We start from the raw sequence: 20074 nt of genomic DNA, 5'->3' as shown, positions 1-20074 counted from the left end.
AATTAAAGCTCAATATATTGTCTTTGCTTTTCTTTGTTATAGATTGACACTGGTCTATAGACCTAATTACATTTGAGAACTGCTGACTTAAAAAAGTAGTTTTTTGAGCTGGTTCAAGGGGAAGGGAGTGTGGGGAGTTCTGTGGTCTCATGTTAAGGAAATACTAAAGTGTGTTATAACATATTAAAGGCTTCAAAGTAATCCTTTGTGAAAAAGCCCCCCACTTTACATGGTATTATTTTTTTCATGTAGCAACTGCATGAAAAAAGTAGAACTACATTTAGTTCTGCTTTTTTCATGTAGAACTGTTATTCCAGAGGATACCCTTTGGGAAACACTGCTGTGGATGTTGATGTTACCAAGAGTTTTTCTTCACTTTTATCATTTTCTATATTTTTAAAGTTAATTTCTAATATTCATCAAAGTATTACTTACTAAGAGTATAAAACATCAAATAGTTGTAACATTTAAAAACTTTTAACCAAAAAGATGCAGTTGCTTTATCTGTTCCCTCTACCCTTCTTAGGTTAATTTCTAATATTCATCAAAGTATTACTTACTAAGAGTATAAAACATCAAATAGTTGTAACATTTAAAAACTTTTAACCAAAAAGATGCAGTTGCTTTATCTGTTCCCTCTACCCTTCTTAGAGGCAACTATTTTTAACTTTTAGCTATTTCTTCTTTATATTTTTAAATAAAACATTGCTGTGTCTTTTAAAAAATATATATTTATTTATGTATTTGACTGCACCAGGTCTTAGTTGCAGCATGTGGGATCTTCGTTGTGGCATGCGGAATCTTTTAGTTGAGGCATGTGAGATCTGGTTCCTTGCCTAGGAATTGAACTCAGGCCCCCTGCATTGGGAGCAGGGCGTCTGAGCTACTGGACCACCAGGGAAGTCCCATTGCTGTGTCTTAATTAATTAATTAGTTTTGGCTGTGTTGGGTCTTCCTTGCTGTGCGCAAGCTTTCTCTAGTTGTGGCGAGTGGGGGCTACTCTTTGTTGCGGCGCACGGGCTTCTCTATTGCAGTGGCTTCTCTTTGTGGAGCACAGGCTCTAGGTATGCGGGCTTCAGTAGTTGCATCCCGCGGGCTCAGTAGTTGTGACACATGGGCTCTAGGGCATGTGGGCTTCAGCAGTTGTGGCTCGCGGGATCTAGAGCACAGGCTGAGTGGTTGTGGCGCATGGGCTTAGTTGCTCCACGGCATGTGGGATCTTCCCAGACCAGGGATTGAACCTGTGTCCCCTGCATTGGCAGGTGGATTCTTAACCACTGCGCCACCAGGGAAGTCCCCATTGCTTTGTCTTGATTCATCAATTTTAGGCATTTTCTTCCTGTGATGTTGGATGAGGAATTTCTCTCATAGCCTCTTCCTCCATCCTTTCAATATGGTTATATAAAAAATTTCAAAGCCTGTTTACCTTTGTATGATATAAAATTAGTTCACATATGAGCCACATAGAATATGATATGGCAAAGTAATGGTGAGACTTTAGTGAGTTAATATATGCAAAGATCTTAGAAAAATGTCAGGCATTTGTTAGCTGTTTTTAGCTCTTATCTCTAGGATTCTATTTCTTTCTCATACAGCTAGGTTTAAAAATTGTCTCTTGAAAATTTGCTCAGTTTTCTTTGAACATTGAAATCTTCACAGATCTTTCCACTGTTTGTAAGATGTCTTGCAGTTCTTTTCCACAGTCAATCTGTTATTTATCAGTTGCATTTATTTTTCTTAGAGATATTCTCCTGGAGCTCTTCTGGAGTTCTGCCCTAATCTGGACTGGTAGCTCTCTAAAAGCTGTTGTCTTGGGGCTTGCCTTCACAGTCATCCCTTTGCTTGTCTGCTATGTTGACTCCCTTGCATCTTTATGTCTGTCTTTTATTTGGTTTAGTTCCTCTCTTTGGTATCGGTTATCAGGGCTAAAGAACGTGTGTTTGGGGACAAGTCTTACAGACTTCGTAGGCGTGAAAATACTCTTATTTTACCTTCATTCTTTTCTTGGGGGGGGGGCATGAGGCATGTGGGATCTTAGTTCCCTGACCAGGGGTCTAACCCGCGCTCACTGCAGTGGAAAGGCTGAGTCTTAACCACTGGACTGCCAGGGAAGTCCCTTCCTTCACTCTTGATTGGTAATTTGGCTGGTTATAAAGTTGATTTTCACCCAATTTATTTTTTGCCCAGAATTTTAAATGAGTAGTTTCATTGTCTTTTAGCTTCTAATGTTGCTGTAATGATAATGTCATTCCTATTCTCAGTCCTTTGTAAGTTGCCTTTCTAAGCATAGTATCTGGCTTTGATTTTCTTGGCCTGAGTCTTTTTCATTCGATTTACCTTTTCAATCTGGTGACTCTCATCCTTCAGTTCTAGAATGTTTTCTTCTACTTTTCCTTTGATAATTTTCTGTCTATTTCTTTTACTGTTTATTGTACTTTTACTAGTCACATGTTAGATTTCTTAGATTGATACTCTGATTTTCTTAGCTATTTTCAATTAGTTTTGGTTCTGTTGAGTTTTTTATTTTGGCTGTAATTTCATTTCTTAGAGCTTGTTATTCTTCCTTTCACAGTATCTTACTTCATGGATGCAGTATTTTCTCAGATTTCTGAGGATATTATAGTTTTTTTTTTTTTTTAACAAAACCCTTTCCAGAAGTATAAGACAAAGCACATATGTAGAGTGCATAAAATAAATTTATAGATTAATGAATTATTATAACATGAAGGTCTTTGTAACCAACCCCGGGTCAAGAAATAGAATGTTGCCAGCCAACGCAGAAGCCCAAATGTCAAGTGTTCTGTTCCCTCAAAGGTAATCACATCCTGACCTTTGTGGTGATTACTTATTTTTCTTTCTAGTCTTATTATGCAAACGTGCCTCTTAAAGATTATAGTTTAGTTTTGCCAAATTAAAAATAAATGTTTTAAATCTTTTTCACTTACAGGTTCCAGCTTGTACCTCAACCTTTCCTTCCTTGCTTTCTTCCTTTCTCCCTCTTTTCTTCCCTCCCTCCCTCCCCTTCCTGTTATTTGCTAAAGAAACCAGGTCGTGTAATATGCCGATTTCCCAACCTGGATCTTGCTGATTATATACCTGTTGGGTAGCTGACCATTTATTTCTCTGCGTTTCCTATAAATTGGTAGCTAGATCTAGAGGTTTACCAGATTGAGGTTTGTTTTTGGGGGTGGGGGTGAGACTCCTTCATAGTTGTGGTGTCTTCTCCCGTCAAGAAGCATATAATGTCTGGGTGTTCGTTGTGCATGATTAGAAGCTACTGATGCTCAGTGCAAGGATCTATTTATTCATTAGGTAATGCAAAATGGTGACTTAAAAAATTCATTCATTCCTTTTTTTAATTTATTGGCTTGATATGTTTATAAAGAAAACTTACCCCTATTTTCAGTAGACACTTCACCTATTCCCCTCCCTGTTGTCTTGTGTTCCCCTGATTCAGTTCCTTGAAAGAATAAACTTTCCATCTTCTGATGGGAAATGCAGGATTGGAGATGTGACTTGGGAATCCAACTGTCCTTTTATACAGACTTCTGCATATTATTCCATTCTTTGTGCCCCACCTGACCTCTGCCTTTTCCGTCTGGTGCCACCAATTCTTCAGACTTTTGGGGTTCTGTGGGACAAATCAAATGGGTTTGCTTCTCATTGTTCTTTCTGCTGGGTACTTAAGTTTAATCTTCCTCATTTTAGCAGTGTTTATTATTCTTTCATTTGCTTTCCATTTTCCTGTATTGTGGTTTGGAGTTTCACAAGTACTCTCATATGAAATGAATATGGACTCTGTTTTAATTTTTTCTTTTCTCCTTGTTTTAGGGAGAGAAGGGATAGAAAAAATCTTTACTCTGCCATCTTAATACAGTAAGATCCTCCTCATCCTATTTCTCTTCTCATTTCTATCCAGGGCTCCAAACAGCCATCAGTATTTTCAAGACTTCCAGATCTTTAGTTCCAAACCTGATTTTTGTTCTGAGCTTCTGATTTCTGATTTCACGTATCTTTATATCCAGCTGCATCCTAGATTTACTAATTAATCTTCTGCAGATGTTTGCCAGTTTTATCAGTCTTTTTGAAGGACTGATTTTTGGTGCCATTGGGTCTGTTTTATGGGTTTTTTTTCTTTCATTAATTTCGGTTCTTTTTTTTTTTCATTTGGTTTCCTTGCTTTTGTTGTTATTTCCGACTGCCTTCAACATGAGATGGATACTAATTAACTTTCTGTCTTTTATCTTTGCTTTTCTGTTTTGTTTTGTTTTGTTTTCTGGGATCTGCTCCACTTTTTACTATTTGAAAACTTACCAACTGGCAAAGTAAAAACGACAAGTAGAACTTTTCTCATTTCAATCCCTGGTGTGACCCTGCAACCACTACTGGGATTTTGTTTCTTTTTTTCTTTTTTTGTGGTACGTGGGACTCTCACTGTTGTGGCCTCTCCTGTTGCAGAGCACAGGCTCCTGACGCACAGGCTCAGTGGCCATGGCTCACGGGCCCAGCCACTCCGCAGCATGTGGGATCTTCCCCGACCGGGGCACGAACCTGTGTCCCCTGCATCGGCAGGCGGACTCTCAACCACTGTGCCACCAAGGAAGCCCTGTTTCTTTGTTTTTTGATGTATGATTGACATATTATATTTCAGGCATACAACATAATGATTTGATATTTGTATATACTGCAAAATGATTACCACAATAATCTACTTAACATCTGTCATTGTACATGGTTATAAAACTTTTTTCTTATGATGATAACTTTTAGGCTTTTCTCTTTTAGCAATTTTCAAGTATGAAATATAGTATTATTAATTATAGTCATATGCTGTACACTGCATGCCTATGACTTGTTTTATAACTGGAAGTTTGTACCTTTTGACCCTCTTCACCCCTTTGGCCCACGCTTCCTACCCCTACTCCCCACAGCTGGCAGCCACCAATCTGTTTTCTGTATCTATGAGCTCAGTTTGTTGTTGTTGTTGTGTTAGATTCCATATGTAATTGAGATCATATGGTATTTGTCTTTGATTTATTTCATTTAGTCTAATGTCCTTCAGGTCCATCCATGTTGCAAATGGCAAGATTTCATTCTTTTCTGTGGATGAACAGTATTCTATTTTACACATACACCCTACGTTTTCTTTTCTCTCTCTCTTTTTCTCTCTCTCTTTCTAATTAAATTTTATTTATTTATTTATTTTTGGCTGAGTTGGGTCTTTGTTTCTGGGTGCTGTCTTTAGTTGCCGCAAGTGGGGAGCTACTGTTGTTGTGGTGCTTGGGCTTCTCATTGTGGTGGCTTCTCTTGTTGCAGAACACGGGCTCTAGGCACACGGGTTTCAGTAGTTGTGGCACATGGGCTCTAGAGCACAGGCTAAGTAGTTATGGCGCACGGGCTTAGTTGCTCTGTGTTATGTGGGATCTTCCCGGACCAGGGATCGAACCCGTGTCCCCTGCATTGGCAGGAGGATTCTCAACCACTGTGCCACCAGGGAAGTCCTCTCTCCCTCTCCCTCCCTCCCTCCCTTCCTTCTGACTGGTCACACCATGTAGCATGTGGGATCTTAGTTCCCTTACCAGGGATCGAACCCATGCCCCCTGCATTGGGAGTGGGGAGTCTTAACTACTGGACCACCAGGGAAGTCCCCAACCCTGTGTTTTCTTTATCCATTCATACATAAATGGAAATTCAGGTTCCATGTCTTGAGTATTGTAAATAATGCTGCAGTGAACATGGGGGTACATATATATTTTTGAGTCAGTGTTTCTCTTTTCTTCGGATGAATGCCCAGAAGTGGAATTGTTGGATCATGTGGTAGTCCTGTTTCTAATTTTTTGTGGCCTCTCCATACTGTTCTCCATAGTAGCTGCCCCAATTTACATTTTCCACCAATAGTGCACAAGGTTTCCCTTTTCTCCACATCCTCACCAACACTTATTTGTTGTCCTTTTGATAATAGCCATTCTGTTATCAAAAGAGAAGTGTTAACTTATTGTGGTTTTAATTTACATTCCCTGCTGATCAGTTGATGTCGTTAGCTGATGTTGAGCTCCTTTTCATGTGCCTGTTGGCCATCTGTATGTCTTCTTTGGAAAAAGTGTCTATACAGATTCTCTGGCCATTTCTTAAAACAGATTGTTTGTCGTTTTGTTGTTGAGTTGTATGAGTTGCTTATATATGTTGCATATTAACCCATTACACAATATATAATTTGAAAATATTTTCTCCCATTCTATAGGTTGCCTTTTCATTTTGATGGTGGTTTCCTTTGCTCCGCAGAAGCTTTTCATTTTGATGTAGTTCAACTTGTTTATTTTTACTTCTGTTGCCTTTGCTTTTAGTGTGAAATCCAAAATATCATTGCCAAGACTGATGTAAAGGAGCTTACATCCTGTGTTTTCTTCTAGGAGTTTTGTGGTTTTCAGGTCTTATGTTCAAGTGTTTATTCCATTTTAAGTTAATTTTTGGGTGTGGTGTAAGATAGTAATCCAGTTTCATTCTTTTGTATGTGGCTGTCCAGTTTTCCCAAAACTGTTTATTGAAGAGACTGTCCTTTCCCCATTGTACGTTCTTGGCTCCTTTGTTGTAAACTGTTTGACCATATATACACTGGTTTATTTCTGGGCTGTCTATTTTGTTCTATTGATCTGTTTGTTTTTATGCCTTTGCCATACTGTTTTGTTTACTGTAGCTTTATGAGATAATTGTAGTATAGTTTGAAATCAGGAAGTGTGATCCCTCCAGCTTTGTTTGTCTCTCTCAAGATTGCTTTGGCTGTTCTGAGTCTTTTGTGGTTCCATACAAATTGTAAAATTTTTTGTTCTATTTCTGTGAAAAATGCCATTGGAAATTTGATAGGGATTGCGTTGACTCTCTAGGTGGCTTTGGGTAGTATGGACATTTTCACAATACTCATTCTTCCAATCCATGAGCATGGTATATTTTTTCATTTATTTGTGTCTTCAGTTTCTTTCTTCAGTGTCTTACAGTTTTTCAAGTACAGGTCTTTCCCTTCCTTAGTTAAACTTATTCCTAAGTATTTTATTCTCTTTGAATCAATTGTAAGTGGGATTGTTTTCTTAATTTCTCTTCCTGATAATTTGTTATTAGTATATAGAAACTCAGGTTTTTTTTGTTGGTTTTATATCCTATAATAACTTTACTGAATTTGTTTACTAGTTCTAGCAGTTTTTTGGTAGAGTTTTTAATATATAATGTCATATCGTATTCAAATAGAAACAGTTTTACTTCTTCCTTTCCAATTTGGATTTCTTTTTTTTGCAATCAATTTTATTTTATTTTTAAATTAATTTTTATTAGAGTATAGTTGATGTATAATGTTGTGTTTGTGCTGTACAGCAAAGTTAATCAGTTATACGTATACATATATCCCCTCTTTTTTAGATTTCCTTCCCATTTAGGTCACCACAGAGCATTGAGTAGAGTTCCCTGTACTATACAGTAGGTTCTTATTAGTTATCTGTTTTATACATAGTAGTGTATATATGTCAATCCTAATCTCCCGATTTATCCCACCCTTCCCTTCCCCCCTTGGTATCCATAAGTTCTCTACATCTGTGTCTCTATTTCTGCTTTGCAAATAAGTTTATCTGTACCATTTTTCTGGATTCCACATATAATCAATAGTATACAATATTTGTTTTTCTCTTTCTGACTTACTTAACTCTGTATGACAGTCTCTAGGTCTGTCCACATCTTTGCAAATGGCACTATTTTGTTCCTTTTTTATGGCTGAGTAGTAATCCGTTGTACATATGTACCACATCGTCTTTATCCATTCCTCTTTTGATGGACATTTAGATTGCTTCCATGTCTTCACTGTTGTATTGGGTTGGCCAAAAAGTTCCTTCAGTTTTTAAGTAAAAATAAAAGATTTTTCATTTTCGCCAAGAAGTTTATTGAACAATGCATTCAACGTTTTGTTCCAGTACCATCTGCCATTTTTCAGGCAACTTCATAATTCCGTCTTCCCAGAACTCTTACCTTTTTGAGCAAAGAACTCTTCCAGGTGCCTTTTACAGTCTTCCAGGGAATTGAAATTTTTTCCATTAAGAGAATTTTGTAAAGACCGAAATAAATGGAAATCCAGAGGTGCAATGTCTGGTGAATATGGCAGATGAGTAGGAACTTCCCAGTCAAGCTGTAACTATTTTTGCCTGGTCATCAAAGAAACACATGGTTTTGCATTATCCTGTTGGAAGATTATGCATTTTCTGTTGACTAATTCCAGATGCTTTTTGTTGAGAGTGCTGCTTTCAGTTGGTCTAATTGGGAGTAGTACTTGTTGGAATTAATCGTTTGGTTTTCTGGAAGGAGCTCATAATGGAGGACTCCCTTCCAGTCACATCATATATACAACATCACCTTCTCTGGATGAAGACCGGCCTTTGGTGTGGTTGTTGATGGTTCATTTCACTTGCCCCCCGATCTCTTCCATTCCACATTATTGTACAGTATCCACTTTTCATCGCCCATCACAATTTGTTTTAAAAACAGGACGTTTTCGTTATGTTTAAGTAGAGAATTGCATGTGTAAATATGGTCAAGAAGGTTTTTTTCACTGAACTTATGTGGAACCCAGACATCAAAGTGATTCACATAACCAAGCTGGTGCAAATGATTTTCAATCCTCGATTTGGGTATTTTCAGTATGTCGGCTGTCTCCTGCATGGTATAACGTTGATTATTCTCATTTATTTATTTATTTATTTATTTATTTTTTGCGGTACACGGGCCTCTCACTGTTGTGGCCTCTCCCGTTGTGGAGCACAGGCTCCGGACGCGCAGGCTCAGCAGCCATGGCTCACGGGCCCAGCCGCTCCACGGCACGTGGGATCTTCCTGGACCAGGGCACGAACCCGCGTCCCCTGCATCAGCAGGCAGACTCTCAACCACTGCGCCACCAGGGAAGCCCCTATTCTCATTTAATTTCTCGATTTGGTCTCTTTCGTCTTTGGCTGGTCTACCCAACCGTGGAGTGTCATCCAGTGAGAAGTCTCCAGCATGAAACTTCACAAACTACTTTTGACACGTTTGGTCAGTCACAGCACCTTTTCCATACACTACACAAGTCTTTTTTTTTTGAGTTTCAGTTGCATTTTTACCTTTCTTAAAATAATAAAGCATAATATGCAGGAAATGTTGCTTTTTTTCTTCCATCTTCAATATTAAAATGGCTACACACAAATTCACCAGTTTTGATAGGTTTTTTTTTTAAATGCATGCTGATATGACAGCTGTCACAATACAGTATAACAAAATTGTTTCAAATGAAGTTAAAGACAGCTAAGTGCTACTATAGCCATCTTATAGAAAATACTGAATGAACTTTTTGGCTAACCCAATAAATAGTGCTGCAGTGAACATTGGGGTGCATGTATCTTTTCGGATTTTGGTTTTCTCCAGGTATATGCCCAGGAGTGGGATTGCTGGGTCATATGGTAACTCTTTTTAGTTCTTTTGAGGAACCTCTGTGCTGTTCTCCATAGTGGCTGTACTAATTTACATTCCCACCAACGGTGTAGGAGGGTTCCCTTTTCTCCACACCCCTCTACCATTTATTGTTTGTAGATTTTTTTGATGATGGCCCTTCTGATCGGTGTGAGGTGATACCTCATTGTAGTTTTGATTTGTATTTCTCTAATAATAAGTGATGTTGAGAATCTTTTCATGTGTTTGTTGACCATGTATGCCTTCTTTGTATTTCTTTTTCTTGACTAATTGCTCAGGCTAGGACTTCTAATAGTGTGTTGAATAAAAGTTGCAAGAGTGAGCATCTTTGTCTTGTTCTTGATCTTAGAGGAACAGCACTGAGTGTGATGTTAGCTGTGGGCTTGTCATATATGGCCTTTAACATTCCTTCTACATCCACTTTGTTGAGAGTTTTTATCATAAATGGATTTTGAATTTTGTCAAATGCTTTTTCTGCATCTATTGAGGTGATCATATGGTTTTTATTCTTTATTTTGTTAATGTTGTGTATCAAATTGACTGATTTGTGGATGTTACACCATCCTTGCATCTCTGGATGATCCCACTTGATCATTTTAATATATTGTTGTGTGTGATCTTTTTAATATATTGTTGAATTCAGCTTGCTAATATTTTGTTGAGGATTTTTTGCATCTGTGTTAATCAGGGATATTGGTCTGTAATTTTCTTGTGACATCTTTGACTGGTTTTGGTATCAGGGAAATGCTGCCCTCATAAAATGAATTTGGAAATGTTCCTTCATCTTCTGTTTTTTGAAAGAGTTTGAGGTGGATTGGTATTAATTCTTTGAATGTTCAGTAGAATTTACCAATGAAGCCATCTGGTCCTGGACTTTTCGTTTCTTAGGAGTTTATTTTAAAATTACTGATTCAATCTTCTTACTGGTAATCGGTCTGTTCAGATTTTCTGTTTCTTCATGATTCAGTCTTGGTAGATTGTGTGTTTCTAGGAATTCACTCATTTCTTCTTGGTTGTCCATCTTGTTGATGTACAGTTGTTCATAGTGGTCTCTTATGATTCTTTGTATTTCTGTGGTATCAGTTGTAACATCTCCTCTTTCACTTCTTATTTTACTGATTTGAGTTCTCTTTCCTGGTGACTCTAGCTAAAGGTTTGTCTATTTTGCTTATCTTTTCAAAGAATGAGCTCTTAGTTTCATTGATCTTGTTTATTGTCTTTTTAGTCTATATTTCATTTACTTCTGCTCCGATCTTTGTTATTTTCTTCTTTCTGCTAACTCTGGCCTTTGTTCTTCTTTTTCGAGTTCCTTTTTTTTTTTTTTTCCCGTCACATGGGCCTCTCACTGTTATGGCCTCTTCCATTGCGGAGCGCAGGCCCCGGACGCGCAGGCTCAGTGGCCGTGGCTCACAGGCCCAGCTGCTCCACGGCATGTGGGATCTTCCCGGACCGGGGCACGAACCCGTGTCCCCTGCATCGGCAGGCGGATTCTCAACCACTGCGCCACCAGGGAAGCCCTCGAGTTCCTTGAGATGTAAAGTTAGGTTGTTTATTAGAGATTTTTCTGGTTTCCTGACATAGGCCTGTATTACTGTGAACTTCCCTCTTAGAACTGCTTTTGCTGCATCTCATAAGTTTTGGTATGTTGTATTTTCATTTTCATTTGTCTCAAGATATTTTTTGTTATCTTTTGGTTTTCCTTTGAATTATTATTGGTTGTTCAGTAGTGTGTTGTTTAATCTCCACATATTTGTGAATTTTCCAGTTTTTTTCTTGTAATTGATTTCTAGTTTTATACCATCACAGTGAGAAAAGACTGTAATAAGAGATGCAGAAGGGCATTACATAATGGTAAATGGGTCAATACAACAAGAGGTTTTAATATTTGTAAATACTTATGCACCCAAATAGGAGCACCTGAGTATTTCAAACAAATGTTAACAAACCTAAAGGGAGAAATACACAGCAGTACCATAGTAATAGGGACTTTAATACTCCGTTTTCATCAATGGATAGATCATCCAGACAGAAAATCAAAAAGGAAACATTGGGCTTAAATGATCCAGGTGGACTTTCACAGATACATACAGAACATTCCATCCAGAAGGAACAGAATATACTTTATTCTATTCCATCATGTGTTTCAAGTGTACATGGAACATTCTTCAAGATAGATTATATGTTAGGCCACAAAAGAAGACTTAATTTATTCTTTTCTAAGACAGATATTTTAAGACTTATCTAAGTACTGCATTAGCTGAATCCTAAAAGTTTTAATATATGGTGTTACTATAATTGTTCAATTCAGAATGCTTGGTAATTTCCATTATGATTGCTTCTTTGGCCCGTGGGTTATTTTAGAAGTATACGTCTAGATATTTAAACTTTTAATTTATATTTTTTATTGCTTTTTAGCTTTACACCGTTGCAGTCAGAGAACATAGGCCATATGATTTTTCTTTTTTTTAAAGATTTAATTTTTTTGTTTATATTTTTAGCTGCGTTGGGTCTTTGTTGCTGTGTGCGGGCTCTAGTTGCGGCATGCGGGGGCTACTCTTCGTTGTGGTGTGCGGGTTTCTCATTGCAGTGGCTTCTCTTGTTGTGGAGCACAGACTCTAGTTGTGCGGGCTTCAGTAGTTGTGGCACATGGGCTCTAGAGCGCAGGCTCAATAGTTATGGCACATGGGCTTAGTTGCTCCGCGACATGTGGGATCTTCCTGGAGTAGGGCTCGAACCCGTGTCCCCTGTATTGGTGGGTGGATTCTTAACCAGGGTGCCACCAGGGAAGTCCCCATATGGTTTTATAGCTTGAAATTTATTGAGGCTTGTTTTGTGTTTCAGTATATGGTCAGTGTTTATAAATATTTTGTCTAATAGACATTCCTTCTTTGATGAAATGTAGATAATTTAATGTTGCTACTGTTTTCCTCCGAATTTCCCTCATACTGTCCTCCCAGTTCCCCAAGTTGAAAACCTGGGAGTTATTCTAAATTTCTCCTTTTCTTTTTTTTTTTTTTTTTTTTTCAGTACGCGGGCTTTTCACTGTTGTGGCCTCTCCCGTAGCGGAGCAGAGGCTCCGGACGCGCAGGGCGCAGGTTCAGCAGCCATGGCTCACGGGCCCAGCCGCTCTGTGGCATGTGGAATCTTCCTGGACCGGGGCACGAACCCGTGTCCCCTGCATTGGCAGGCGGACTCTCAACCACTGCACCACCAGGGAGGCCCTCTCCTTTGCTTTTAATACCACATCAAAATAATTCTTAGTACCTGTCCCGTCCACTTTTAAAATTATTTCTTAATGTGAGTCATGCTATGATTATTAAAATAAGAACCTTGGAAAGCCTAAAGTATATAAACTAAGTAGAGCCCTAATGCACAGGGCTTTTTTTTCCCTCCAATTTCTTCATGGCCCTAATTCATGTTATTCTTTCTTGTTCATAGATTATCACAGATTTATTATGGTTCCCATCTTTTCTCTCCTTTAATAGCATTCATTTATTTGTATGTTCAATTATTCAGCCAGTATTGAGAACCTATTTATGTGCTAGGTACAGGGGATATATAGCAGTGAAGTAGAGAGGCAAGATATTTAATTTAGCCTGGGTCTTTTTTAAAGACCCAAGCTTGTGTCTTTTTCATTTGGCCAGTGTTATTTTTGCCACTTTCTCTCTGTTATAATTTGAGCTGTAACTATTCTGAAGTTTTGTTCCTAGAAAAGTGTGTGTTGTCTTGGGACTTTGTGCCTTTGCATATGTTCCCTAGGCTTACAAAGCCCTCTGTAAAGTTCATCTGGGAAACTACTACTCATCTTTCAGGTTGACTGACCGTTTTTCTTGCTTCTGGATAGATTAGAAATTTTTTTGGAGTGTATTCATTATAGGAATTACATTACATAGTTTTTGTGTGCCCTTTTGTTTCCCCATTTAGGCTGTGGTTCCTTGGTTTTTTTTTTTTTTATTGGATCCTTGGTTTTATGTCACATATTCTTTCATATTTGTTTCTTTTACCACCTAGCATAGTACCTGGCCCATAGCAGGTATTCAGTAAATATTTGTTGAACGTCCACAGCTGTACAGTTTAAATAAAATCATTATGTTTTCCTTAACTTTCATTTGGCCTTTTCTTCACAAAGGTTTTTGGGGAATGGCCTGTTTTGGTTGCTTAAATGATTTGGTTAATTTAAAAGTATATTTGTTCTGAGATACCAATTTTCAGTTACTAGCAGCTTAGGAGACGAAAGTGTATGAGTTAGTTGTTTATAATAAGGCTGTATTCTGGGATGCCCCTGGTGGGCCAGTGGTTGAGACTCCATGCTTGCAATGCAGTGGGCGTGGGTAGTATATATGTGTCAGTGCCACTCTCTCACTTTGTCTCAGCTTACCCTTCCCCTTCCCCATGTCCTCAAGTCCATTCTCTATGTCTGCGTCTTTATTCCTGTCCTGCCCCTAGGTTCTTCAGAACTTTTTTTTTTTTAGATCCATATATATGTGTTACCATTCGGTATTTGTTTTTCTCTTTCTGATTTCTTCAATCTGTATGACAGACTCTAGGTCCATCCACCTCAATACAAATAACTCAATTTCATTGCTTTTTATGGCTGAGTAATATTCCATTGTATATATGCGCCACATCTTCTTTCTCCATTCATCTGTCCATGGACACTTAGGTTGCATCCATGTCCTGGCTGTTGTAAATAGTGCTGCAGTGAACATTGTGGCACGTGACTCTTTTTGAATTATGGTTTTCTCAGGGTATATGCTCAGTAGGGGGATTGCTGGGTCATATGGTAGTTCTATTATTAGTTTTTTAAGGAACCTTCATACTGGTCTCCATATTGGCTGTATCAATTTACATTCGCACCAACAGTACAAGAGGGTTCCCTTTTCTCCACACCCTCTCCAGCATTTACTGTTTGTAGATTTTTTGATGATGGCCATTCTGACTGGTGTGGGGTGATACCTCATTGTAGTTTTGATTTGCATTTCTCTAATAATTCGTGATGTTGAGCGTCCTTTCATGTGTTGGTTGGCAATCTGTATATCTTCTTTGGAGAAATGTCCATTTAGGCCTTCTGCCCGTTTTTGGATTGGGTTGTTTGTTATTTGGATATTGAGTTGCATGATCTGCTTGTATATTTTGGAGATTAATCCTTTGTCAGTTGCTTCATTTGCAACTATTTTCTCCCATTATGAGGGTTGTCTTTTCATCTTTTTTTTTTTTTTAACATCTTTATTTGAGTATAACTGTTTTACAATAGTGTGTTAGTTTCTCCTTTACAACAAAGTGAATCAGTTATACATATACATATGTTCCCATACCTCTTCCCTCTTGTGTCACCCTCCCTCCCACCTCCCTATCCCACCCCACTAGGTGGTCAGAAAGCACAGAGGTGAACTCCCTGTGCTATGCTGCAGCTTCCCACTAGCTATCTAATTTACATTTGGTAGTGTGTATATGTCCCTGCCACTCTCTCACATCGTCACAGCTTACCCTTCCCCCTCCCCATATCCTCAAGTCCATGCTCTAGTAGGTCTGTGTTTTATTCCCATCCTACCACTAATCTCTTCATGACATTTTTTTTTTTTAGATTCCATATATATGTGTTAGCATACGGTATTTGTTTTTCTCCTTCTGACTTACTTCACTCTGTATGACAGACTCCAGGTCTATCCACCTCATTACAAATAACTCAGTTTCATTTCTTTTTATGGCTGAGTAATATTCCATTGTGTATATGTGCCACATCTTCCTTATCCATTCATCTGTTGATGGACACTTAGGTTGCTTCCATGTTCTGGCTATCGTAAATAGAGCTGGAATAAACATTTTGGTACATGACTCTTTTTAAATTATGGTTTTCTCAGGGTATATGCCTAGTAGTGGGATTGCTGGGTCATATGGTAGTTCTATTTGTAGTTTTTTAAGGAACCTCCATACTGTTCTCCATAGTGGCTGTATCATTTTACATTCCCACCAACAGTGCAAAAGTGTTCCCTTTTCTCCACACCCTTTCCAGCATTTATTGTATCTAGAGTTTTTGATGATGGCCAGTCTGGCCGGTGTGAGATGATATCTCATTGTAGTTTTGATTTGCATTTCTCTAATGATTAATGATGTTGAGCATTCTTTCATGTGTTTGTTGGCAATCTGTATATCTTCTTTGGAGAAATGTCTGTTTAGTTCTTCTGCCCATTTTTGGATTGGGTTGTTTGTTTTTTTGTTATTGAGCTGCCTGAGTTGCTTATAAATTTTGGATATTAATCCTTTGTCGGTTGCTTCATTTGCAAATATTTTCTCCCATTCTGAGGGTTGTCTTTTGGTCTTGTTTATGGTATCCTTTGCTGTGTAAAAACTTTTAAGTTTCATTAGGTCCCATTTGTTTATTTTTGTTTTTATTTCCATTTCTCTAGGAGGTGGGTCAACAAGGGTCTTGTGATTTATGTCATAGAGTGTTCTACCTAGGTTTTCCTCTAAGAGTTTGATAGTGTCTGGCCTTACATTTAGGTCTTTAATCCATTTTGATTTTATTTTTGTGTATGGTGTTAGGGAGTGTTCTAATTTCATCCTTTTACGTGTAGCTGTCCAGTTTTCCCAGCATCACTTATTGAAGAGGATGTCTTTGCTCTATTGTATATCCTTGCCTCCTTTATCAAAGATAAGGTGACCATATGTGCATGGGTTTATCTCTGCGTTTTCTATCCTGTTCCATTGGTCTATATTTCTGCTTTTGTGCCAGTACCATAGTGTCTTGATTACTGTAACTTTGTAGTGTAGTCTGAAGTCTGGCAGCCTGATTCCTCCAGCTCTGTTTTTCTCTCTCAAGATTGCTCTGGCTGTTCAGGGTATTTTGTATTTCCATACAAATTATGAAGTTTTTTGTTCTAGTTCTGTGAAAAATACCATTGATTGTTTGATAGGGATTGCATTGTATCTGTAGGTTGCTTTGGGTAGTACAGTCATTTCACAATGTTGATTCTTCCAATCCAAGAACATGGTATATCTCTCCATCTGTTTGTATCATCTTTAATTTTTTTTTTATCAGTGTATTATAGTTTTCTGCATACAGGTCTTTTGTCTCCTTAGGTAGGTTTATTCCTAGGTGTTTTATTCTTTTTGTTGCAATGGTAAATGGGAGTGTTTCCTTAATTTCTCTTTCAGATTTTTCATCATTAGTGTATAGGAATGCAAGAGATTTCTGTGCATTAATTTTGTATCCTGCTACTTTACCAAATTCAATGATTAGCTCTAGTTTTCTGGTAGTATCTTTAGGATTCTCTGTATAGTATTATGTCATCTGCAAACAGTGACAGTTTTACTTCTTCTTTTCAAATTTGGATTCCTTTTATTTCTTTTTCTTTTCTGATTGCTGTGGCTAAAACTTCCAAAACTATGTTGAATAAGTGTGGTGAGAGTGGGCAACCTTGTCTTCTTCCTGATCTTAGTGTAAATGGTTTCAGTTTTTCACCATTGAGAACGATGTTGGCTGTGGGTTTGTCATATATATGACCTTTATTATGCTGAGGAAAGTTCCCCCTATGCCTACTTTCTGGAGGGTTTTTATCATAAATTGGTGTTGAATTTTGTCAAAAGCTTTTTCTGCATCTATTGAGACGATCATATGGTTTTTATCCTTCAATTTGTAAATATTGGTGTATCACATTGATTGATTTGCATATATTGGAGAATGCTTGCATTCCTGGGATAAACCCCAGTTGATCATGGTGTATGATAACTTTTAATATGCTGCTGGATTCTGTTTGCTAGTATTTTGTGGAGGATTTTTGCATCTGTGTTCATCAGTGATATTGGCCTGTAGTTTTCTTGCTTTGTGACATCTTTGTCTGGTTTTGGTATCAGGGTGATGGTGCCCTCATAGAATGAGTTTGGGAGTGTTCCTCCCTCTACTATATTTTGGAGGAGTTTAAGAAAGATAGGTGTTAGCGCTTCTCTAAATGTTTGATAGAATTCGCCTGTGAAGCCATCTGGTCCTGGGCTTTTGTTTGATGGAAGATTTTTTTGTGTGTGTGTGCTACATGGGCCTCTCTCTGTTGTGGCCTCTCCCGTTGTGGAGCACAGGCTGCGGACGCGCAGGCTCAGCGGCCATGGCTCACATGTCCAGCCGCTCCGCGGCATGTGGGATCTTCCCGGACTGGGGCACAAACCCGTGTCCCCTGCATCAGCAGGCAGATTCTCAACCACTGTGCCACCAGGGAAGCCCCTGATGGAAGATTTTTAATCACAGTTTCAACTTCAGTGCTTGTGATTGGTCTGTTTATATTTTCTATTTCTTCTCGTTCAGTCTCAGAAGGTTGTTCTTTTCTAATAACATGTCCACTTCTTTCAGGTTGTCTTTTTTTTTTTTTTTGGCATATAGTTGCTTGTAGTAATCTCTCATGATCCTTTGTATTTCTGAGTGTCAGTTGTTACTTCTCCTTTTTCATTTCTAATTCTATTGATTTGAGTCTTCTCCCTTTTTTTCTTTATAGTTTGGTTAATGCTTTATCAATTTTATCTTCTCAAAGAACCAGCTTCTAGTTTCATTGATCTTTGCTATTGTTTCCTTCATTTATTTTTCATTTATTTCTGATCTGATCTTTATGATTTGTTTCCTTCTGGTAACTTTGGGGTTTTTTTTATTCTTCTTTCTCTAATTGCTTTAGGTGTAAAGTTAGGTTGTTTGAGATGTTTCTTGTGTCTTGAGGTAGGAATGTATTGCTATGCACTTCCCTCTTAGAATTTCTTTTGCTGCATCCCATAGGTTTTGAGTCGTCATGTTTTCATTGTTATTTGTTTCTAGGTATTCTCTGATTTCCTCTTCGATTTCTTCAGTTATCTCTTGGTTATTAAGTAGTGTAGTGTTTAGCCTCCATGTATTTGTATTTTTTACAGATTTTTTCCTGTAGTTGATATCTAGTCTCAGTGCTGTGGTTGGAAAAGACACTTGATACCATTTCAGTTTTCTTAAATTTACCAAGGCTTGATTTGTGACCCAAGATATGATCTATCCTGGAGAGTGTTCCATGAGCACTTGAGAAGAAAGTGTATTCTGTTGTTTTGGATGGAATGTCCTATAAATATCAGTTAAGTCCACCTTGTTTAATGTATCATGTAAAGCTTGTGTTTCTTTCTTTATTTTCATTTTGGATGATCTGTCCATTGGTGAAAGTGGGGTGTTAAAGTCCCCTACTATGATTGTGTTACTGTTGATTTCCCCTTTTATGGCTGTTAACATTTGCCTTATGTATTGAGGTGCTCCTATGTTGGGTGCATAAATATTTACAATTGTTATATCTTCTTCATGGATCGATCCCTTGATCATTATGTAGTGTCTTTCTTTGTCTCTTTTAATAGTCTTTATTTTAAAGTCTATTTTGTCTGATATGAGAATTGCTACGCCAGCTTTCTTTCTTTCTTTTTTTTTTTTTTTGTGGTATGCAGGCCTCTCACTGTTGTGGCCTCTCCCATTGCAGAGCACAGGCTCCGGACGCACAGGCCCAGTGGCCATGGCTCACGGGCCCAGCCGCTACGCGGCATGTAGGATCTTCCCGGACCGGGGCCCGAACCCGTGTCCCCTACATCCGCAGGTGGATTCTCAATCACTGCGCCACCAGGGAAGCCCTCCAGCTTTCTTTTGATTGCCATTTTCATGGAATATTTTTTTCCATCCCCTCACTTTCAGTCTATACGTGTTTCTAGATCTGAAGTTGGTCTCTTGTAGACAGCATAGATATGGGGCTTGTTTTTGTATCTATTCAGCCAGTCTGTGTCTTTTAGTTGGAACATTTAATCCTTTTACATTTAAGGTAATTGAGATGTGTGTTCCTATGACCATTTTCTTAATTGTTTTGGGTTTGTTATTGTAGGTCTTTTCCTTCTCTTGTGTTTCCTGCTTAGAGAAGTTCCTTTAGCGTTTGTTTTAAAGATGTTTTTGTGGTGCTGAATTATCTTAGCTTTTGCTTGTCTGTAAAGTTTTTAATTTCTCCGTTGAATCTGGGTGAGATCCTTGCTGGGTAGAGTAATCTTGGTTGTAGGTTTTTCTCCTTCATCACTTTAAATATGTCCTGCCACTCCCTTCTGGCTTGCAGAGTTTCTGCTGAAAGATCAGCTGTTAACCTTATGGAGAGTCCCTTGTGTGTTATTTGTTGTTTTTCCCTGCAGCTTTTAATATGTTTTCTTTGTATTTAATTTTTGATAGTTCGATTAATATGTGTCTTGGCGTGTTTCTCCTTGGATTTATCCTGTATGGGACTCTCTGTGTTTCCTGGACTTGATTAACTATTTCCTTTCCCATAATAGGGAATTTTCCAGCTATAATCTCTTCAAATATTTTCTCAGTCCTTTTCTTTTTCTCTTCTTCTTCCGGGATCCGTATAATTCGAATGTTGGTGCGTTTAATGTTGTCCCAGAGGTCTCTGAGACTGTCCTCAGTTCTTTTCATTCTTTTTTCTTTATTCTATTCTTCAGTAGTTATTTCCACTATTTTATCTTCCAGGTCACTTATCTGTTCTTCTGACTCAGTTATTCTGCTATTGATCCCATCTAGAGTATTTTTAATTTCATGTATTGTGTTGTTCATCGTTGCTTGCTTCCTCTTTAGTTCGTC

At 38.1% G+C, this 20074-nt stretch overlaps 1 protein-coding gene across 4 annotated transcripts in view; it reads left to right on the top strand.

Moving 5' to 3' along the window:
• Positions 1-20074, top strand: part of MTF2 (metal response element binding transcription factor 2) — an 86249-nt gene that overhangs the window by 28599 nt on the left and 37576 nt on the right. The gene's annotated exons all lie outside the window — the stretch shown is intronic.

The sequence above is a fragment of the Kogia breviceps genome, chromosome 1 (genome assembly GCF_026419965.1).
Source record: "Kogia breviceps isolate mKogBre1 chromosome 1, mKogBre1 haplotype 1, whole genome shotgun sequence".
Classification (NCBI taxonomy): domain Eukaryota; kingdom Metazoa; phylum Chordata; class Mammalia; order Artiodactyla; family Physeteridae; genus Kogia; species Kogia breviceps.
This window is presented reverse-complemented; position numbering and strand designations above follow the sequence as displayed.